The sequence below is a fragment of the Macrobrachium nipponense genome, chromosome 6 (assembly GCF_015104395.2).
Source record: "Macrobrachium nipponense isolate FS-2020 chromosome 6, ASM1510439v2, whole genome shotgun sequence".
NCBI lineage: Eukaryota > Metazoa > Arthropoda > Malacostraca > Decapoda > Palaemonidae > Macrobrachium > Macrobrachium nipponense.
The window spans coordinates 84,129,099-84,144,098 of record NC_061108.1 but is presented as its reverse complement, the minus strand read 5'-3'; the positions used below and the strand labels follow the sequence as shown (position 1 = coordinate 84,144,098).

Sequence of the window (15,000 nt, the reverse complement as noted above, 5' to 3'; positions counted from 1 at the left end):
TATTTTCACTTTCCTTTTTTCCAGAGAAAAGGAAGAGGGGTAGGGAGCGGGGGCGGGGGCGGGGACGGAATGGGGTTGAGAGGGGGGAATGGGGTTGGGGGATTTAATCATTGCATCATATTGCAGTTCTGTGTGAATCGGTTTCTTATCCCAGCATGGAAATCTCGCCTTCATTCTGGGTCTAGTCTTTTCCTCCTTGTCGGCGCATCTGTAGCTGAATTCTTAATGTCAAAGGTCAGGTCTTAGCGTACTCCCCAAAGTTTCTTCTTTAAACTAAAACAACCTACGAGCCACGAGAAAGTAACAGCATGATAACGCACACTATTATTAGAACTAATGTTAAATGATCCGTTGGTAATTACAAAGAATGAAATCTGGCATCTGCTTTAAACTTCTAAAAAAATTTAGGACACTTTTGCATCCCCCACGTGCATAGTACGAACAGTACACATCAATCTCCTGCTACTGAGATTGACATCTGGATCAACACGAATGATTACACCATTTAACTTCTTGATTGTTTTAGGTCACTGACGTGAAAGTATCGCTTACAGAATACCATTTGTCTGCTGACATTATTCATAAGTACATAGTTAGAATATTAAATACTCCCGTACTATCCTCCAGTAGATTTGTAGAGGTTAGCACGACAGGAATGCTAGAGTATGCACCATCGAACTTCTCCTCCGCATAAAGCACCGAAAATGAAAGAAAACGAAAGCAAAAGATCATTTGGTGTCACATATTCCAACACTGCACTCTCTTGGCGATCCATACACCGTCCTGGAACAACCTACATGAACGGAGAGAGTGAGGCAATGTACACTACAGCCCCAATAACTCGCGTCTCTGATGCGGTATTTAGCCCATTGAAGAAACACACGTCCAATAGAGTCTCCATCCAAACCCTCACTACTGCACCAGCCACTCACGTCCTCCATCCGCCAGCCTCTCTCTCTCTCTCTCTCTCTCTCTCTCTCTCTCTCTCTCTCTCTCTCTCTCTCTCTCTCTCTCTCGCCTGTTTGTTCTCCTTAAATGTTGTTTCTCTTCAAGCTCGTGCGCATTTTGTTTACCGCTTTCCTCTTGGCCAAATTATCTCGGGTTTTATTCTCCTTTAGACGAATTAAGAGAAGCGTTTATAAAGAACAGTTTTAATTACCAAACTCTTCACCCTATTTTTCCATTCATTAATTTCTCCGTGAGAGTCACTCTGCCATACAGCGGTAGGTACATTTTCGTCACCACGAATTATGCCATCGTCATTCTTTTCAATAAAGGCCATGTTTTGAAAGGTCTGGCGTCTTGGCAGAAGCGATATATTAGATCCTAAGACTCGGAGGGATCTACGTCCTTCTCGTAAGGTGTTCCGTTAAAATATAATAAAGAGGATTTTTTCCACAAAACTGGGCCATCAACGCCACTACCTCTCGTCGCGAGTAAATCGCACCCTTTATTTTTCTAGGAGTTGAAAGTCTTAACGCTTCATTTTAACACAGTATTTTTCAAAACCTTTATTTAAAAGTATACACTGGAATCAAGTATATGCACACACACACACACACACACACACACACACACACACACATATATATATATATATATATATATATATATATATATATATGTGTGTGTGTGTGTGTGTGTGTGTGTGTGTGTGTACGCTGTGTGTGTGTGGGTGTGTGTGAATTCATGTATACACACACACAACAACAACACACACACACACACACACACACATATATATATATATATATATATATATAGAGGCTCAGTTAAATAAATATATAGGAGCTTCAGAAGGTGTCCATGATACAACGAATAAAACAGCCTGAATTTTCCAATATCAGGAACCACGCTTCTAATTGCAAAATCGAAATAAAAAAAGAACAATTCCAAAAATAATAGATTATGTCAAAAATCCTGACCACCTAAACTACCTCGAGTCGTTATACATTAAGAAACTTGTTCCTTCACTCAATAGCAATACCTCCTCAGCAACTCTATACCTGGCATAGTTGACGTCGTCTTCGTCAACTGGTTTTTAGTCATTCCATCTTCTCTCTACATTATGGACGGTTGGTGTTTGGGGTTGTTCTCTCTCTCTTTACCTTTGTTGTTTTTACTTTGATTTTTAATTTTAAGACCATTTTAATATTTGTGAGTTCCTTTTTTATCATTGAATGTTATTTATGTGTCTCTTTGCTCTTTTACAGACTGATGATGCCACAGAAGTTTTATGTGCGAAACGTTTCGTTGTAAATAAACCTGATTCCTTTTAATCGTTGTATCATGGACACCTTCTGAAGCTCCTATATATATATATATATATATATATATATATATATATATATATATATGTATATATATATATGTGCAAGTTGAGCAGAATGAACATTGAAAAATATGCACCCAGAAGGGGAAATAAATGAATAAATTGAGCTTTCTGCAGGGAAACATAGACAAAGGTATAATCACATATATCTGCCACGAAATACATAAAAATTGTTATAAATGGGGATGACAAAGATACAAACATACTCATGTCACATGTAGAGGGCAGTGTGGTCCAAATGCTCGTGTGCAAATGGCGTTCCTACAACGTCAGTGTTCGGTGCAGAATGTATCCGATATATGCACAGACGCCTGACTAGGCATTGTAGTGATTTCCCATACACTGGTAGCTACTGCCGCTTTATTCGGAAAATTCTTTCCACAGAGTACATAGAAACGCCCGCAAGTACACATGCACACACACACACCCGTATAAAGATTGCGATATTTTATGTTGTCATAGCTCTGGAAGAAGGAACGAAAGTATTTAACGAAATCGCTTGGTCAACTCCTTTCATTCCTTCCTCCAGCTCTACGACAATAGATATATGTACTATATGTGTGTGTGTGTGTGGTGTGTGTGTGGGTGTGTGTGTGCGTGTGTGTGTATATATATATATATAATATCGATATATATATATATATAAACATATATATGTATAGTATATATATATATATATAAACACACAGATGCACACGCGCACATATATATGTGTATATTTATATACACACGCACACACACACACACACACATATATATATATATATATATATATATATATATATATATATATATATAAGTCTATCACATTACCGTGATTCGTATACATATATCGAACTACAAATGTCCTTTAATATCTAATTAGCTCTACCTCGGAATTAATGTATTTTCATATATGCTTAATCGATGGGGAATTTATTAAGCAATAATAGAATTGGCGATCGACAGGCGCGAACCAGCGACCTCTCAATGCCAGGACTGATTCGCGCCTGTCGATCGCCAATTCTATTATCGCTTAATAAATTCCCCCTCGGTTAAGCATATACGAAAATATATTAATTCCGAGGTAGAGCGAATTAGATATTAAAGGACATTTGTAGTTCGATAAATATATATATATATATATATATATATATATATATATATATATACATATATATATATATATTTATATATATATATATATGTGTGTGTGTGTGTGTGTGTGTGTATAAATATACACATATATATGTGCGCGTGTGCATCTGTGTGTTTATGTGTGTGTGTGTGTGTGTGTGTAAGAACCTCGTGATCCAGTGGTTATTAACCGTGCCCTACCGTTGGGAGACCTGAGGTCAATCCAGAAGGAATTATTTTGAATGGGTCGGGTGTAGGGGTTGGGGCTTGAAAAAAATTTAGATACTTTTTCCGTAAAGAGAAAACCAATAGACAAACAATTCAATACCTCGGGGCCTTGAACGAGTAGCCACACCAACTGTGATCTCGGGCCTGGCAAATTAAGTTAATATGAGCATGCAAAGATCACATTGCACGCCACAACTAAGCCAATTTTGTTTGGCACTTCTATCACTGCTTCTCTTCAATTTCTGAGTTTCGGCATCAATAACACTTACCTGGTAAACCATTCCACAATTACATAGCAGAATGAAATCAATATTTCTTTTACTGTGTGTATAACAACGTGGAAACTCAACACAAAGTGGTTGCAAATTTCTTCCAAAGTGAGTAACCTGCATTATCAGCTTTTTCTTGGTGGTGAAGGCAATCATGGTGTTATTAACTGGCCGATGTCTTTGAACTGTATCTTCTGACGGCTGATGAGCAGTATGAACTTCTGCCAGTCAGCTCCAAAAATCAGCCTGTAGTTCTTCGGTCGCAAGCACTAAGTATACAGTTGAAGGCTCCTTATTATAACCGAGCTTGAGGAGGATGGCCAAACAGGAAATCTTCCATTTATGGTCTAAATCATAATTATGACTATTACTGTATGAAAAAAATAAGCATGCTTCACTTTGAGCATTCGTGCCCAAACCATAAATATAAGGGGATGTTCCTGACATTCAAAATCGAAAACAGTACAATAAACGCGGAACAAGAGGAATGATGACTGTGGTACCATTATACGAAACAACGTAATTCCGTCAGAGCGAATGCGAGTTCACGATAATTCATTGTGTTTTCGTAGGGGAATGCGGTTGAATGGGGAAATCTCTTCCATTCCAGTTAGAATTTAAGCATTTAGCTTTCTGTTTCTTTGGGGAAATAGTCCTAAGGACAGTATTTTTATTAGATATTATGAACTATCTATTGATTTATCTTCTATTTACTATGCATGTATCTATTTATGTATCTATGCACATATTTGTTTACATATATATATAAATATATATATATATATATATATATATATATATATATATATAATATATATATATATATATATTATATATATATATATATATAAGCAGAGGAAAGAGGGACGCTTCAGATTTATTTTTTCTAATCTTGTGGTATGCTTAATGAGGATTATCCGCCGCTGAGAAGAATGAGGTTTTATCTTTTCCTTCTTCTTTTCTTTTTGAAGGACGTCCTCCGCTCCACCTTACGTTTTGAAATGTATTATTCGTTGACGATAACAGATTCTAATTGCTTGTATCATAATACATTGACAATTATGCTTGAACAACAAAGGTGTCTCAACTGAACGCGGCAAAATGAAAGATTTATTTGAGAGAATATTTTTTTGTCACATTTTTTAACTAAAAAGTAAATTAAGAAAGTCTACAAATATTTAAAATATGGGCAATGCTTCAAGGCACCTGGGTACTGACCGAGTTGTTTCCCTCCAGCTACATATCTCTCCTACCCGGTCTGAACCTATATTTTCTCTATTTTTTTTTTTTTCTTTCCATTTTTTGGTGGCAGAGAAACGAAAGAAACCGTTGCAGTCATATTTTAATGAAAAATATTCATATTAGGGAGAAACTGGCAAAAAAAAAGGAAACAGGCATTCAGGATGATTTCACCAGAAAATAGTATTTATGTGCAAGTAAAATATCTGTAACATCCAATCAAGTTTTTCATACAGGAAAGCAAAGTTGAAGATTATAGCGAAGGAAGTGACAGAAAAAAAATTTACAAAATTTTGGTGCTACTGTTAAAGAGTCCTAGATTTTTTTATATCAGTGAGGCCCGTCTACTCTGGTCTCGGTTACCAACCACCACTAAGTAAGATATTCTTGGGCTAAGTTCTTCAATACAAAGACAGTGCAAAGAGCACTCAAAAGAGATGCCATGTGATTCACTCAAATATACTGAAAAATCCGATAAAATGAAAGAATTAGCCAGGCCGAAACAGTGACAGTTTGAGACAAGAAAAGGAAGGAAGTGCCGGGCTCAGACATGACATGACTGAGAGATTTTTTTAATGAGACTTCCTGTCGCAAGAACTTATCCGTTGACGCCACACATCGAAAAATATATGAAAAGGGAAAAACTCTATTGAGTGATAACATAACTTAAAAGGGAAACCATTAGGAAAATAAGCGGGCGCGATAGAAACTTTGCCTTTAATGCCTGTGATGGGAAAAAACAAACAAAATAGTGTATATTATTTATACTGTTACCTTGAAGTACCTTAATAAGATTATCACCCAACAAGCAAACATTTGGCTGCCTCAATTTTCGTCATGCTTCAAATATGCTGAAAAGAAAGCTTAGACTGAGAAAAGTGCCTGAATGGGAGAGTTTTATCTCCTCATATCCTAAGCATAGAACAGACAATGAAAGTTCATGCCAGTTATGTTATCTAGATTATTATGGGCACTTATAATTACAAAAATTATATTTTTATTGTCAGTGAAACGCCGATGAAAGCATTTCTTCTAAAGAATGAGTCATCAACGACTATGACTAGTCCATTTCATGGGATTCTATTTCATATTTCGTATATGATACTACAGATTGAGATAAATAAGCCGCATGATAACATCAATTATCAAAACACTTTACCCCTGAAAGGTAAGGAGTTTCAGTTTTGTTGTTGGCCTACTGATCCTATCTGTTTGAACAATTGTGTACTTCTGGAGAAGAAATTTACCAGTTTGGCGTTGCATATTAGTCAAAGGTCCTAATAAGGCCTTTTACTCCCTTCAGTGACTTAACATGGGCCACTTTGAGTTAAGGCCCTTGCTTACCAAAAGGGGTGCTTATTCTAAGCCATCTAAACAACCGACCAACAACTTTGGTACTCATTTGCTTCTATAATCACCATAATAAAAACTATTCAGTTACTAACAACATGACTTGTACTTCTTCACAGATAGCAAAAATGAAAAATAAAACAAAATAAAATAAAATAAAAGGTTGTAAGATTGAAGGAGGTTTGAGAGTTCTTAGTGCTATCGATGCGTGGAAATCTGATTTTGTTGCCCAAATCCATTTTGGTGGGTCTCAGATTGCATATTTCATTGCCTCTATTGATAGCTGTAAAATTTATACGTCGAGGAAAATGCCCGGAGAAGACGTTGGCGTATAATATTGGATTTTTCCCCCTAGCGAGTGAAGTTAATCTTTCCTTATAGCACTGGAAAAGAGGTTGCAACATACTTCTCGAGGTAGCCAGAATATATGTATACGGGAGATTTTTTTCCCTTGTTTTTTTGTACACGTTGAAAGCCTACTTAGATATTCATAAAGTTATATACATTTTACTTTGATTCTCACTTTAGACTTTTGAACCTAATAAAAACGCGATGGATGTAACAGGATACGAAGCTTGAGAATCAAAATATATTCCTTAACCATCCCTTGCAAATATTGGCAAGTTTTACACAGGAAGAATCCCGTGGTAAAACTGGATAAAGACATTTTTAATTAAACAAATAATTAATAATCAATAACAAAAATTAAAAGAAAAAGCCCAAGAAATTTGTCAACATAATATAAAATATTTCTGTGGCATTACGCAATTTGCAGCAATTCCAAAAAATGGAGAAATGACGCCAACTCAAGAAAATACCTGCCATCTGATCTAAAATTGTTATTTTAGCATCTAAAAACCACATTTACTTAAACGTATAATTAACAGCCCCAAGTGAAAATAACAAGTCATACTTCGCCCTAATCTACGAGAGCATTAAAACGCTGAATTTCAATAAGAGTCCTTCTTTATGCTTCCAAGAAGAATAACGAGTAAGACCCTTGGGAGGAAAAGAGCAGGTCCGTGAACCATTTGGATATATTGTAGTTAGAAGAGCCTCTATTCGAAATAATGGTCCTCAAGGGAATTCCATCTTTTGTGAGATTTAAGGGGTCCATAAAAATAGGAGAGTTAGGGATTAAGAACATTGAAAATATCCTGGGGTCAGTTGTATCTTGTTGTTGGTTTCCTGCTTCGCCTCTGCCGCGGACAAAGACATATCAGTGTTCGGACACATTTCGTGTTATGTCGCTCCTGTTTTACAAATTATTTACTACCTACATTAGTCAGGACTGAACTAATTAATAAATAAATAAATATAGATATATATACATATATATATATCTTATATATATATATATATATATATATATATACAATATATATATATATATAGTATGTATATATATATATATATATATATATATATATATATATATATATATATATATATATATATATATATGTATATATATATATATATAGTATTGTATATATAATATATATATACTATATAATATATATATATATATATATATAATGCATACATAAAGCTTATATTACTGCACAGGCACTTTTTTATGTGTTTTATAATGGATGATTTTGCAAGGTTTTACAAGTGCTGTATTCACGAACTGTTTCAGGAATTATTTGCTTGCCCTATTTGGTAATTTTTCATCGATCTTGATCAGCGAACTACCTGGGGTCAACCGAAGCACAATGGGCTTTTAACGGGGTACTTCTCTTTCTATCCGATGTTTCTTACAGAGTTCAATTAGTTTAGTCAACGAGGTAACCTTTGGAATATGTACTTGATTTTTTTTTTTACGTGGTGGGGGCCCACCTAAATATTATTACATTATATATATATATATTATATATATATATATATATATATATATATATATATATATATATCTCATGCTACCACTTTTAGCATTCAATAAATTATATATTTCGGGTCATATCTCCTCTGTATTAATTATAGTAGTACAAAGAACTATGACAGGAGTTCTTAAATGGCAAACTATTGGAAGCTAAGCCCAAAGGATAAGAAGGTCATCACCTTTGAAATAAAATCCAAACTGATGTGATTATTTTTATGTAGTTGCCACGACTGTTGTACCAGATTTGCTTTGTTCGTCTTCTTACTTCAGACAGTCTCAAGTATCTAACGTATAAATTGGCAACAACTTCCATAAACAGTAACCAACGATTTTTTGTGTACATGTTATCATTCATTGATGCTAATTTTTTTTATAGAAGAGGTATTTTCCAATACATAATAATGAACATAAGAATATATAGATTCAAACGAACTCTATATTAAACTGAGGTCTTTCTTGAATCTCTAAACTTACATCTCATAACATTAGAGCAAATACAACCACAACCAATTAAGGCTAAGTCTAGAAAATCCTAAACAGAATAATTACCGATGAAAAACCAGTCAGTACCAGGCTCTTAAATGAAAATCTAATTTACTGCCAGGTTAGATACATTTCATATTCCTGCTTAAACTTCTATACTTTTACTGTCAGAGAAATACTTCAAAAAAAAATATGGAACATTATGAAGAGCAATACGAGAGGAGTTAAGACGGTCCCTCTGGAGGCATAATATTCGCATAAACCAAAATAGCGAAGGGCTAATAGCCAGTAAAATACAAAGGTAAATTACTTCCTTAGCATTTACAACTGTTGTTAATGGTTATCATCGTCATATGCTCTTGGAATCCATCAAGGACCGTCAAATGCTGAATTCTCTCGAATTACCGAGCCTTTAAGCGGTTTCCGCTCCACTGTTTCATCTCCTGAGTGTGCAGTGTACTTCCCAGTAATCAGTAAGGAAGTTTCACAGTGAATCCATTAAAGTTTGTTGGGACTACACCGTCAGTAAATGTAATAGTAGTACTTCTAAATTATGGACAATCTAATCTTGTGTCGTAGCACTCCACATTGAGCAGGGGAATAAGATTCCTTTCATTTGACATGAAGAAATAAATACTCAGACGAGCGGAAATGCAGAAGTTACTTGACTCTTCCAAAATAATCCCTCCATATCAGCTACTTTAAGCTCAAAATACACAAAGGCCATTAATACAAAGAGGCTAACATGGTTCATTTCACTTCAAGTCTAGCTGCATATCCCCAGTGACTAAGTCACCCTCAGTGATCGTTATAATTTGTCACTGGATTTAGATCAGATGTAAATGAGAGTCATATGTGTCAGACAGCGCTCTTGGCCAGATCAACTCACTGATTGAATATCTAGAATACCTTGGGATTCAAGGATATGCAAGAAACATCCACTGCAACCCTATGGCTCAAATGTGTTTGTGTATATATATATATATATATATATATATATATATATATATATATATATGTGTGTGTGTGTGTGTGTGTGTATATATATATATATATATATATGTAGTATGTATATATGAATATTTTTTATTACATCACCGTGATTCATATACATGCATTAAGCTAGAAGTGTCCTTTAATATCTAATTATTCGCTCTTCCTCGGAAATTATATATTTTCATATATGTTAACCGAAGGGGAATTTTTCAGTTGATAATAATGCAAATACATACATACATACATATATATTGTATATATATATATATGTGTGTATGTGTGTGTGTATGTGTGTGTGTGTGTTTATACACTTAACTGCAATAAAACGTGAAGTATACATACTGATATACAAGAAGGAAAAACGAAATTTTTTTACCTATGGTGCATTTACACATTGTACACACACACACACATACATATATATATATATATATATATATATATATATATATGTATGTATGTATGTATGTATGTATGTATGTATGTATGTATGTATGTTTATGAGTGTGAGTTGTGTGTGGGCTATAAATAGAACTTTACTTATAAAATACATAGCACCGCCATTCGCATATCGTCAATGTCAGTAGCCATATATATAGTAGTTGGCAAACACTACAAAATGAGATAAACTTAGTACGTTTAAAGAGAGGCTTGTGTTTTGAAAGCATACTGAATCCTTGGGAGGAATTGCATCGCAAGGCAACAGAAACTATCAAAATTAGGACGCCAAGTCCAGCACTTCCCTTATCTGTCAACCTGATAAATGGTGAGGTACAACCTGCGTATTCAAAGATGTTCACTTCAGTTCTGCTACCAATAATTTAAACATTTAAAACCATACTGGTATTTAAATCGTTACTATGTCTCAGGTGAAAGTTGAAGCCCCTATCCAATTTGCAGCAGCTTAAGAGACTATGCAAAAGATCTGAAGTTCAGCAGCAGACATTCCGCGTTGCTCCCGAGACCTTAAGAGGCCACTTGCAGGCAAGCACAAGTTTAAAAAGTACGTCATGCGGCTCCTTCTTGCGGCATCTTACGACACAGGTTGCACGAGAGCTCGCGGTCTTTATTGGTCTTCGCCCGTCGCCTGCTCTCTTTTGGGCCGGATTTCGGCTACCCCGGAGGATCTTTCCCGTGCATAAGCACGTCCTGGAATCCTTTTCTCTTTCGATCCCCGGGTTTTACCTTTGGTCATTCGCTTGCATCACTGTTCCAGTAATTGACACTAGACAATACTTATCTTATAACACTATCGACTAATTCCTTTTTTGATTTACGTAGTACAAGTGACTCCGAGATATTTATAGGAGACCACTTTTCAATGGAGGATCGTGATAGCAAAAAACATTTCGTTCCATAACATGACAAATAAAATTCTCAGGTACTAATTGGACATTTTTTCATTGGAATATATTTGATGTTATTGTGTCTGTGTAATGGAAACCATTTTATATAGCCGTATCATCAATGTCATAACATTATTCCTGTTTGTTTGACCATCACTTCCGAAATACATACGGAAAATAGAAAGTAAGAGTTCTAATCGAGCATAAATGATGAAAGCTTAGTATCGCCCAGAATTACATCTCGTTCAAAATTAATATTCCCTATTCAAACAAATCTAACTACTTTCATTTTTTCGTGCTATACAGAAACCTTTGATTTTCAGAAAGTAGGAAAATATCATTATTTTGTCCTCACAGTCATCAAATGAAGTTGTGTTTGGAATGAAAAAAAAACTCAGACAAGCGAGAATATTCGGAAGGTAGCAAATCGGGAAGATACATCGAAACGTATATAATTTAAAGTTCTGGATGTGACCATCAGAGTGAGAAGGAAAAGTCTGTTCACCTCAAGGCAACAATAGCCTCAACTATGACTCTAGAAGATAACATGGAAGGAAGCGGATAAAGTCGGCTGTCATGTTCAGAAGGATGAACAAAGTATCACCCTGAATATAGAAACATTTTAGATAGGAGCAGATATGGTCAATACAATGTTTAAACTATGATTTGAAGAAGAACAATAATCATTATTTGCGTCAGAGAAACAAATGAAATCATTTTAACAAAGCATGTTTAATTGTCTGAATTGTTAAACAAATTTCCTCCGAGGCACAAAAAGTCCAGATACATTAAATTTTCTTTTTTCTTCTTATTCTTCCTCTTCTCCTGTTCGATAACTGCTAAAGACTATCATAGTTCTACAAAACGAGACATACACTTTTTTCGCTCTTGCCCATATTTTCTTGAGAGGATGTGGCTTCATAAGCCGCAACACTTTCATAAGTATGTATATGTATATGTATATGGTATATATATATATATATATATATATATATATATATATGTGTGTGTGTGTGGTGTGTGTGTGTGTGTGTGTGTGTGTGTGTGTATTTCTTTTATAATTAAGTAATTTCAACAAACCTCAGCCTTTCCAATTAGAGACGCAACCTTATATCGAAGTAGAAATTAATTTATGTTCGGATTAAAAGCAGGATTCTCTCTCTCTCTCTCTCTCTCTCTCTCTCTCTCTCTCTCTCTCTCTCTCATATATACATGTGTATATACATCATACATATACATATATATATATATATTATATATATATATATATATATATATATAATGTATATGTATAGGTATATATACTATATATATATATATATATTATATATATAAATGTATGTATGTATGTATGTGATTGTGCGTCGCGTGCGTGCCTGTTTGTATGCATAGACGCTCAACAAAATGGAACAGATTTTTCTATTCCAACAGAATGTTTCAGAAGCCGCAATAATTCATAGATTGATACTAATTTAAAGCAATTATGGTTTTTCATATTGGAAATTAATCAGTTTTACCATTTCATCAACTTGTTTAATAAAAGCAGACAGGTTCTAAACCGTACTATACATGATTTTTAACCATTTTCCCCGTCAACAATAATAATTATAAACTTTATAAAAAAATACAAGAAAATTCATTGTCAGACTACAAGAATTCGCTGAGGGTAGTATAAACTGGAATCTAAGGGCAAAAATTAGATAAATATCACGGCTAGGAAAATTAAGACCTTTTCATAAAAAACAAGAGAACAAGGTAATCGACAAAGTGTCATCTGGGGCATATTTACAATTGCGCACCTTTTTCCACTGTCTGGATGTTTTGCAAACATTGTCCACTTGGGCGGCTTACCTGCAAAGCAAAACAGTTTCTTGTTGACCAATTTTGTGATTTTGTTTGCTCACTTATTTTCTTTGTGCTAACCTTGAAATTACACCACCACAGGTTGGCAAATAAGAAAAGTGTCTCGAGAAAGAACACTTATTTCTTCATAATGGAAATTCTGAGGACCTACTTAATAAAAACATGTAGTAATAGGAAGGATCAAAATTAAAGGCGGAATTTGTAATATACCATGTTATGAAATCATACTTGGACAATAATGTGTTTTATTGTTTATACCGCCAGAACACTAAACCCCTCTGCTGCTATGATATGAATTCATACCAAGATCATTAAAGACATAATGGGTTATGTCTTTATCAATATCATCAGGGCCTAATGGATCTGCCATTGGTCAGCAGCCTTCCTTTTCTAAATCATCCCAAGGAAAATTTTGGGCTCAAACCATCCTCATCAAATTCGTGAGATTCTTTTCCAAAACGTTTCAGGAAAAATAGAGAAGATCCATTCAGTAACAGCTCAACGAAATCGATATGCGTTAACAGTTTTCCATAAGATTTTCAAGAAAATGTTTGCTTGTCTGTTTCCATCCTTTCCATGCACTTGAAAACGAAATCATAAACATGTAGATCCTTCCCTAACCATTTCAAGATAATTTCTGGCCTTAAACTTGTTTTTCATTTAATTTCAGAAAATCATTGTTCATGGAAAGCTTTCCCAAAATATCTGAAGGAAATCCTGTTCATGGTATTTTCCCCATGCACCCTTAAGACAATTAACGTGTCTTTCCAAGAAATATCAAGAAAATCTACGTTAAACCATTCTTACCATAAGGTTCGAAGGAAATTTATAAATTATTGAAACATAGCAAGAAAACCTTTCTGCATGTATACTGCTCATAAAGCCTCATAAACTTTCATGAAAATTACAGCATTTCTGTAACATTACATCTCACAAGGCTCAGGGGATGACCGACAGGTTATCCTCTGATCTATGAAATTTTCAATGAATCGCCAGCCATGACCATTCTTTGCATAAATTTGGAAGATCTGTGTCCACTTTTCCCATAAATTTGCAAAAATCAAATTTTTCATTGGCAAAACTTATGCCTTGAATATGCTTTCTTCATGGTCTCGAGAAAATTAGTGTGTATGACATACACTTCACATAATGTCATGAAATTCTTTGCCAGTGATCATCCTTCCCATACGATTTCAAGAAAACCTGTATTAACGCTCCTCCTTTCCACAGAATTTCTATAAAAATGGTCATAACCATCCTTTCCTTCCTGTGTAGGATCATGAAACCTATAAACGACCATCCTCTCCATAAAGTTCCAAAGAAATCTAAGCCAAATCCTACCCTTTTCAAGAAAGGGTATGATTTCGACGATCATCCTTTCCATAAAGTTTCAAGAAAATGTGCACATTACCATCCGTTCCACAGGGATTCAAGAATATCTATTTTTGGTCTTGGAATAAATCGGGATCAGTTCGCCATCAGAGGTAAAGAGACGTCTATGAGATCATGGCCGACTTCACCTGAGATGTTCAGTGAAATCGATGAATTCTCGCAAGAAGTCACTTAAGCAGAAAATGACACGCAAAGTCTAACAAAGAGCAATGACACCGAACCATTACGCCGGTAATGAGAGAGGAATAGAGGAGTGTGGCAATATCAAAGGGGTAAACGAACAAAGACTGCCGAGTAGAGGGAAGGAAGAGAGAACAGAGAGAGGGCGGAAGATCCGATATCAACGCTCGCAAGAAAAGTACCTCGAGGAAAATAGAAGTCCCTAGGTAAAGGAAGTGCATTAATATTAGGTGTGCTGTGCTGCCCACGGATACACGAAGGCGAGTAGAGCGCCAAAGAAATGGAGAATCCACCATAAGGAATATATCTGGAAAATGGTGC

At 35.1% G+C, this 15,000-nt stretch overlaps 1 protein-coding gene across 1 annotated transcript in view; it reads right to left on the bottom strand.

The window, feature by feature from the left end:
* LOC135216376 (coiled-coil domain-containing protein AGAP005037-like) overlaps positions 1 to 15,000 on the bottom strand; it is a 1,031,334-nt gene that overhangs the window by 638,458 nt on the left and 377,876 nt on the right. The gene's annotated exons all lie outside the window — the stretch shown is intronic.